Source organism: Syngnathoides biaculeatus, chromosome 6 (assembly GCF_019802595.1).
Source record: "Syngnathoides biaculeatus isolate LvHL_M chromosome 6, ASM1980259v1, whole genome shotgun sequence".
NCBI lineage: Eukaryota > Metazoa > Chordata > Actinopteri > Syngnathiformes > Syngnathidae > Syngnathoides > Syngnathoides biaculeatus.
This window is the reverse complement of record NC_084645.1, coordinates 13962706-13972792: the sequence shown is the minus strand read 5'-3', so window position 1 is coordinate 13972792 and position 10087 is coordinate 13962706.

Genomic DNA, 10087 nt, shown 5'->3' with positions numbered 1-10087 from the left:
TTGTGGTAAAGAGGGAGCTATGTCGAAAGGCGAAGCTCTCAATTTACCAGTCGAGCTATGTTCCTATCCTCACCTATGGGGATGAGCTGTGGGTTGCGACTGAAAGAACAAGATCCCAGATACAAGCGGCTGTAATGAGTTTCCTCCGCAGGGTGTCAAGGCTCTCCCTTAGAGATAGGGTCAGAAGCTCAGTCATCTGGGAGGGGCTCAGTGTCGAGCCGCTACTCCTCCGCATTGAGAGGAGCCATATGAGGTGGCTAAGGCATCTGATGTGTATGGCTCCTGGACGCCTCCCTGGTAGGTGTTCCGGGCATGTCCCACCGGAAAGAGACCCCGAGGCCAACCCAGGACACGCTGGAGAGACTATGTCTCTCGGCTGGCTTGGGGACGCCTCGGGATTCCTCCGGAAGAGCTGGAAGAAGTGGCTGGGGAAAGGGAAGTCTGGGTATCCCTGCAGAAGCTACTTCCCCTGTGACCTGAGCCGGAAAAGCACTAGATAATGGATGGATGAAAGATTAATTGGACATGCTAAATTGCCGCTAGGTCTGATTGTGTGTGCAACTGTTGTCTATATCTACCTGCCTTACGGTTGGCTGGTGACCAGTTCAGGGTATACCCCAGCTCCTGCCTGATGAGCTGGGATTGGTTCCAGGACTCCTGCAAACCTCGTGAGGATAAGTGGGTATGAAAATGGATGGATGGATTAAAATCATCCATTTATGTACTGCTTATCCTAACTAGGGTTGCGGGCTTGCGAGACCAAATCACAGCTATTTTCAGGCAAGAGGCATGGTACACCCTGAAGTGGTTGCCAGCCAATCGCAAGCCACATCAAGACAAACAACCATTCAAAACCAAAGCTACGTGCAATTTAAAGTTTTCAATCAATCTACCATGCATGTTTTTGGGATGTGCAGGGAAACCGGAGTGCCCAGAGAAAACCCACTCTGGCATGGGGAGAACATGCAAACTCCAGAATTTCAACCCTGGGCCTTAGAACTGTGAGGGAGATGTGCTAACCAGTCACCTGTTGTGACGCGTGTATCATGTGCATGCTATCCTATAGAGCTTGTGCACCGACGTCATAAAATCACATGATTTTTGGTTACATGGCCACATTGCCGGTCAAAAAAAGCATTGTTGCAAGTTAATTCCGAATGGATACAAATACTTCATTCCTGGATCTGTTTTCAATCAGGAATAAATCCCACATAGTGATGGACCCACTCAGTTTTTCAATACAAATATTTAAATAAATGACCCCTGGTTGTGCACAAACTCGCATTCATTAACTATGATTGGGGGGGGGGCAGCAAGTCAGCTCTTCTCTACACGGAAGCGTATCACTGCCACACGTAAACCTCTCTGCGACAGACGGTTTATTTTCTTTTTTTTTAAACATGCATTGTTCTCAAACGAGTCAATTTGGCATTATAAATACTTCTTGGTAATTGGAAATTGAGAATAATAATTCCTACCTGAAATTAAATGATCACTACACAGGTGTGTGTATTTGGTTGGGTACCATCCATCACATTTAATTACCGAAACCCATCTTTTTTGGTCTTTTCAGATGGTATTCAATTCAAATACCAATATTTAAATAAATTACCCTGGTTTTACACAAAGCACATTTATTAACTATGACCGAAAAAAAATTTAGGACAGGTAGTCGTCTTTTCCGTACATGGAAGGGTATCGCTTCCACACATAAACCTCCTCCTTCTGTGACAGACGGTTTTTCTTTTTTCAAATACGCATTGTTCTCAGCTGAGTCAACTAGGTATTATAAATATTTCTTCCTAATTTTAGATTAAGAATATTTCCTACCTGAGATGAAGCAATCGCTTCACAGGGATGTGACTTTGGTTGGGCACCATCCATCAAATTTAGTTGTCGAAATCCATTTTTTTTTTTTTTTTTTCCCCTGGTCTTTTCAGCTGGTATTCCATAGAATGATCTCTTGGAACATCTCTCTCTTCTGGTGTGACAACCAAAAACCCAACAGGTCTCGGGCATTGTAAATATTCTCCTCCGGTTCAATGTCTCCCACAATGTCGAGCAGCTCTGTTTGACCGGCAATATGGCGCTGTGAAATGGTGACATCATCTGCATGAGCTCTGTACTTTCCCTCATCGCAGTTTATAACGCAAAGTTACCCCCAAAAAAAACCTACATTTTCTTTTTTTAGTATTGTGCAGACCAGTGGATGGCTGATATTTTATTTATATACACGCTGAAGAAAATGGTCAGAGCCAATATAGGTGCTCTTCAGTAAAACACCACAGTGTCTGGTAACTTGTCAAGACAGAATGTTTTCCAATGGATCTAATTGGATGATGTAGGTGTACCAAATGGTTTGGCTGGTGTGTTTCCCTGTGCCATCTGAAGTTGCAATGAAACAGAGTGGTTGATGGATACACAGGAGACCTCAACTATTAAAGCTTCCCCCTTTATCACCGAACCACAGCTGTGTTGCAGGCAGTCACCCAGGCTTCAAACAAATGGCTCCTTTTGATAGTGTGCTCACCTGGAGGCATGGACCCAATATCAGAATTTCCCAGCTCACTTTATTGCTTTAACGCTGCTTTATCAAGCCAGACAGACTCAGGCAGTCCCAAACTCCCTGGGATGGCCATGTCATGCAATTTAGGTCTTTTTCATCTTCCCACACCCAAACAAGAAAAAAAAAAAAGTTTGATTGCTTCTGCTTGTTAACCTGCAAAACAGACGGACTCATGAGTATGCAGGAGGTGAGGTTTTTGAAATGTGAAGCGATCCATCCGATGTACAGGGTTATCTATAAGGTTACGCTGCCCACATATCGGCGGCAATGTTGCCCAAAGGGCCTTGTGTATTTTAGTACATTTTGAAGGCTTATGATTGAATGTTCTGTAACTGCTCTTAAAAACTCTGGTTGGCAGAATATTTTAATAATTGCCAGAGCTAATGATGGCTGAGACAAGTCTGTTCAGTACAAATCCCAAATAAGCAAATGTCAAGTGAAAAAGTAAGCATAGGTCTTTAGATATAAGGGAAGCAATTTAGATTGCAGACAGGTCTTGCCTCTTCGAAAGTTCTACAATTTGGACTAACTAACCAATATTCAGGAAAAAAAATGCTTCTAACATTAAATAAAACTTGGTCAATTCATCATATCACACACAACTTCATTATAGCTCAAACCTGGCAGTTGTTTTTATTTTATTTTTTTGTGATAACTGTTATCTGTGAAACTCAACCAGAAATGTGAGATCACAACCACAGAACAAGAAATTAAACTTACTGTGACATAAGAAAGGTTCTGGTTTCTAGGTACAGTATAATACGATTAAATATCCATTAAGTACACAAACTGATACTTACTGGATTAATTTTTCATTTAATCAAGATTACTTAATTTTAAACTTGTAAGTTTAGGATTATGATGAGTATCTTTGCTTTTATGCAATTTAGTCTGTGCCAGGGCGGGACGGTGGATCAGATGGAAAGTGTTGGCCTCACAGTTCTGAGGTGTGTGGAGTTTGCATGTTCTCCCCGTGCCTGCATTGGTTTTCTCCTGGCTCTCCGGTTTCCTCCCACACATCCCAAAAACATGCAGCATTAATTGGATGCTCTAAATTGACCCTTGGTGTGATTGTGAGTGCGGTTGTTTGTTTTGTCTCTATGTGCCCTGCAATTGGCTGGCCACTAGTTCAGGGTGTATTCTTCCCCTTGACAGCTGGGATAGGCTCTCGCACTCCCCACAACCCTCGTGAGGATAAGCGGCAAAGAAAATAGATGGATGGAAAACATTTAAAGGCATTCAATTTTTCTTCATGCAAGTTCTCTAGCTTTACAGAACATTTTCTCACTTTTTTTATGTTTTATTCACCATATCCGATGACGCGATGTAAAATTGCTCGTTACATTATCAGATTGTCCAGTTTGTATATTCATTTGCTTCTACTTTGCTCTGTTTTATTCTGCTGTCTGCAGCCAGGTTGCAATGCAAATTCCTTTACCTGGATATGGTTCTATTATAAATAAATAAAAATTACATGACTTCATGGACATTTCTTTAAATAGAGCAGTGTGAAGTATTTGGTATCTGTAAATATGTTTGTAATTTAACAAAACAGACTGTATATTGCAAGAATTGATTTGTGAATGTACAAACACGGACAAAAATTCGGCTTCATTTACTGGTCTTGCACTATGACAAACACAGCATTTTTCCACATTTTTGAAGAGCCCCTGCCAAGGAAGTTTAAAAAAATAAATAAATTCCCAGCAACTGACTGTATTGGACCATCAAACCATCGTCATTGCTGGCTAGCTTCACACCGGTGATTGTCTCTTCTGGCCTGGCCGAGGAAGATGCATGCGGTTCAGAGCTCATCTCAGTAGGGCCAAGTGGGCCAGCGGTGTACCTCTCCACCGGGGCAGTGCTGGATCTTGCCGTTGAGACCGTAGCGGAAGGCAGCAGATTTCACCACCAATTCTCCCGCCGGTGTGAGGCTTGGTTTGACGGGGAGCTGCTGGGTGAGCACAGTCCACAAAGTCCATCCGGCTCTTTGTTGAGCTCAGTGGGAAAACATAAACATCGACATTTCAAAGTTTTTCTTTTCAATGTACACTGTATTCCAATCCTCTTATTTCTTGCTTTGTGGAACGCCACATCCAGTAATCTCAGCTCTGTGACTGAAAAGGTAAACATCTACAGAGGTCTGTCAACCAATCAGTTTTCATCAGCGGAGCCCGGCCTGGTTCCTGGAAGATCTTGGAAGATCTCATCTGGCAGGAGAAACAAAACAGTCCAGGAGGAAACCTTCCATAAACTAGTAGATTTTTTTTATTTTTATTTTTTTTTTTTTTTCTCTGTGGTGACACATGGGGAAGCTACCGAGATTCCAGTCCCATGCTCAAGATGGCACTGTAGCTAAGGAAGCTCCTGCAAAGGTTCCTGCTGTGGGAAAGCCGCTATATTTAGTGTAAGGTTTTGCATATATAACTTTTGTAACGCTTAGGTGGAATGATTCTCACTCAGCATGCTACTCACAATCTTACTGCCATAGACTGGCGATTAGTTCAGGGTACACTGTAATCTGCTTTTTGCTGGATAGGATAGACTCCAGCTCCGTAACAGGATTACCTGGAATAGAAAGTTGATGAATTGAACACCTTTTTGAGCTTTTGGACCGACAGCCCCGATAGAATAGGTCAATGGTATTTTTATAAGGACACCTGCACAAACAAGATGCGGAATAAAAGCTTAAAATGACAACGCTGCATTTGCACCAGAACCCTTTTAGTGGTGCAAATGATTGTCAACAAATTGACTCATTAGAGGAACATTAAACTCTAATATGAATTTTATTATGAACTAAATCATAGGAAATACCTAAATAGAGGATAGAGAATAGAAGTAGAGATGGCAACCCATGATAACTTTGTACTGTATGACTTTGCTTGTTGGTGAGTACTAGCCTTGAGAAGGAAACAACATGAGCCTGAGTTGCTGTGAGGAGTTGAAAAGGTAAATGGTAAGGATAAAGGTATGGAATAGACAGAGAAGTTTACTTTTATAGTTAAAACCACTATGGCAAATTGTAAGTGGATTCATCCAACGCTCTGGATCAACCATCACCCACTTTTGTTTATGATTCATAAAAACGAAACATGGTAAGCCATGATTTTATTGTGTTTGCAGTCTTGATAGATTTCTGACTTCTTCATCTTTTTCCTTTTGGCTTGTCCCGTTTAGGGGTCGCCACAGCGCGTCATATCTTTCCATCTTAGCCTATATCCTGCATCTTCCTCTCTAACCCCAACTGCCCTCATGTCTTCCCTCACCACATCCATTAACCTTCTCTTTGGTCTTCCTCTCACTCTTTTGCCTGGGAGCTCCATCCTCAGCATCCTTCTAACAATATACTCACTCTCTCACCTCTGGACATGTCCAAACCATCGAAGTCTGCTCTCTCGAATCTCGTCTCCAAAACATCCAACTTTGGCTGTCCCTCTAATGAGCTAATGTCTAATCCTATCCAACCTGCTCACTCCGAGCGAGAACCTCAACATCTTCATTTCTGCCACCTCCAGTTCTGCTTCCTGTTGTTTCTTCAGTGCCACAGTCTCTAATCCGTACATCATGGCCGGCCTCACCACTGTTTTGTAAACTTTGACCTTCATCCTAGCAGAGACTCTTCTGTCACATAACACACCAGACACCTTCTGCAATCTTTTCCAACCTGCTTGGACCCATTTCTTCATTTCCTTACGACACTCACCATTGCTCTGGATTGTTGACCCGAAGTATTTGAAGTCATCCACCCTCGCTATCTCTTCTCCCTGGAGCCTCAATCGTCCCCCTCTACCCTTCTCATTCACGCACATATATTCTGTTTTTACTTAGGCTAATCTTCATTCCTCTTGAAGTGCATGCCTCCTTCTAATTGTTCCTCCAAACCCCCTACTTTTCACAGACCACAATATCTTCTGCGAACATCATGGTCCAAGGGGATTCCAATCTAACCTCATCTGTCAGCGTATCTATTACTATAGCAAATAGGTAGGGGCTCAGGGCTGATCCCTGATGCAGTCACACCTCAACCTTAAATTCTTCCGTCACATCTATGGCACAACTCACCACTGTTCTATTGCTCTCATACATGTCCTGTACTATTCTGACATATTCCTCCATCACACCTCAAGGCAAATAATGCATCTGTGGTACTCTTTCTGGGCATGAAATCATACTGTTGTTCACAGATACTTACTTCTGTCCTGAGTCTCCACTACTATTTCCCATAACTTAATTGTGTAGCTCTCTAGTATTCTGTTGAATAAGTTGGTCAAAAACTCCAAATCCACCTCTCCAAATTGCTTCCATACCTCCAGTTATGTCATCAGGACCAACTGCCTTTCCATTTTTCATCCTCTTTAGTGCCTTTCTGACGTCCCCCTCACTAATCATTGCCACTTCCTGGTCCTTCACACTGGCCTCTTCTACTCTTCCTTCTCTCTCGTTTTCATCATTCATCACCTTCTCAAAGTATTCGTTGCATCTATTTATTACACTACTGGCACCAGTCAACATATTTCCATTGTTAGCCTTAATCACCCTTACCTGCGGCACATCCTTCCCATCTCTATCCCTCTGACTGGCCAACCTGTAGAGATCCTTTTCTCCTTCTTTCGTGGCCAACCTGGTGTGCATGTCATTATATGCCTCTTGTTTAGCCTTTGCCACCTCTACCGTTGCCCTATGTCACATATCAATGTATCATCAGGTTTGCACACACTGTAGGAGGGATTTTGGCTCGCTCCTCCACACAGATCTTATCTAGATTAGACAGGTTTCTGGGCTGATGCTGAGAAACAGAGTTTCAGCTCCCTCCAAAGATTTTCTATTGGGTTTAGGTCTGGAGACTGGCTATGCCACGCCAAAACCTTGATATGCTTCTTACAGAGCCACTCCTTGGTTTTCCTGGCTGTGTGCTTCGGGTCATTGTCATGTTGAAAGACCCAGCCACGACCCATCTTCGACGCTCTGACTGAGGGAAAGAGGTTGTTTCCCAAAATCTCACAATACATGGCTGCGGTCAACCTCTCCTTAATACAGTGCAGTCGTGCTGTCCCATGTGCAGGAAAAAAAAAAAAAAAAAAAACAAAGCATGATGCTACCACACTCATGCTTCACAGTAGGAATGGTGTTGTTGGGATGGATCATCATCATCATTGATCTTCCTCCAAACACAGTTAGTGGAATTATGACCAAAAAGTTGCATTTTGGTTTCATCTGACCACAGAATTTTCTTCCATGACTCCTCTGTATCATCCAAATGGTCATTGGCAAACTTAAGACGGGCCTTGACATGTGCTGATTTAAGCAGGGGAACCTTCTGTGCCATACATCATTTCAAACCATTACGTCTTAGTGTATTACCAACAGTCACCTTTGTGGTCCCAGCTCTTTTCAGGTCATTGACCAAGTCCTGTTATGTAGTCCTAGCGTCTTCCATTTTCTCATGATTGGTCCAACAGCGGACCTTTCACCGAGCTGCCTGGCAATTTCTCCGTAGAATTTTGACTCTGGTGTCTTTGGACAGCTCTTTGGTCTTGGGCATTTTACAAGTTTTCGTCTTACTGATTGTATGGGGTGGACAGGGGTCTTTCTGCAGCTAACGACCTCGCACAGGTGCATCTGACTCAGGATAATACATGGAGTGGAGGTGGACTTTTAAAGGCGGACTAACAGGTCTTTGAGGGTCAGAATTCTAGTTGATAGACATGTGTTCAAATACTTATTTGTAGCTGTATTTCACAAATAGATCGTTTAAAAAAATCATAAATTGTGATTTCTGGATGTTTCTTTTTAGATTATCTCTCTCACAGTGGACATGCACCTACGATGAAAATTTCAGACCCCTCCATGATTTCTAAGTGGGAGAACTTGCAATATAGCAGGCTGTTCATATATTTATTTACTTCCCTATATATGTTCCTGCCTCTTATGGAAAAAAAGTGTTCACGACTGCCATTTCCATCCTTTTTGCAAAGTCCACCACCATCTGTCCCTCAAAGTTCCTTTCCTGGATGCCGTACTTACCCATCACTTCTTCATCGCCCCTGTTTCCTTCACCAATATGTCCATTACAATCTGCACCAATCACAACTCACTCTCTGCGTGGGATGCTCAGAACTACTTCACATAGTTCCTTCCAGAATTTCTCTTTCACCTCTAAGTCACATCCTGCCTGTGGGGCACAGCCGGTAATCACATTATACATAACACCCTCAATTTCAAGTTTCAGCTTCATCACTCGATCTGTAACTCTTTTCACCTCCAAGACATTCTTAGCCAGCTCTTCCTTTTAAAATAACCCCTACTCCATTTCTCTTCCCATCTATCCATGGTAAAATAATTTAAACCCCTTCTCCTAAGCTTCTAGCCTTACTCTCTTTCCACTTGCTCTCTTGGTTGCACAAAACACCAACCTTTCTCCTAATTATTATGTCAACCAACTCCTGAGCATTTCCTATCATAGTCTCAACATTCAGAGTCTCTAAACTCAGTTGTAGGCTCTGTGTATTCTTCTTTTTCTTCTTCTGCCGACGAATCCCCTTTCCTCCTCTTCTTTGTCTTTGACTCACAGTAGCTGAATTTCCGCCGATGCCCTGTAGGTTAACGGTGCCGGGGGCGGGTGTTGTTAACCTGGTTCATCACCGATCCGGTATGGTATTCTTTAGATGAACACTCATATTTGTTTCGGACAATTTTACACCGGATGCCCTTCCTGACGCAACCCTCTGCATTTAACCGGGCTTGGGACCAGCCTACAAATTGCACTGGCTTGTGCCTCCATAGGGCTGCATTCTTAATAGAGGTCTGGCATTTTTGCTAAATGTACTTGTAGTATTGCAAAATAGTTTTTTTTTTTTTTTCCTTTTGCATTGAATCCTAAAGAATTCCTTTTTTTTCCATGTCAAATAATTGTATGGTACTGCTCCAGGGGAAAAAAAAAACCTATAACCTTGGCAATAACTGTAGGCACTCCAGTTGTATCAATTCATCTAATGAGAAGATGAAATGAGGCAAGGATGGCAGTAACGCAAGTCATGAGAGCTTCACGGTGTCATGTCCTTATCACGCAGACTGCACTAAGGTAGCTGTAAAATGCCAAGGCCCCAAGAGGCTTGGCAATGGGAGTTTGACAAACTAGTACAAGACTCCTTCCGTATTCATCTTACATTGAATAACCCGCCTTCTGATGTAAAGGACATCTTTGTTCAGGTTCCCGGGAGCATGCAAGCCAAGGTGCAATAGACACAGAAAAACAGGACGGAGACAACATAGTCTCACTTGCAATCCATTCAATAATGCCACTTGATCAGAGGGTCCCCATTCCTTAATGTCATTTGAGGAGATGAAAAGCCACAACTAGAATTATTCTGTCATGTGAGCTGAGACAGACAATGATTAAGCATGCGTGTAGGTGAAGCTGCACATTTTGCATTCTACCATAGACCCAATAGCCACACCCGACTGAGTGGCAGTGGCAAATATGATGTAATGCACTCCTTTACAAGTGTGTCTCTGCTC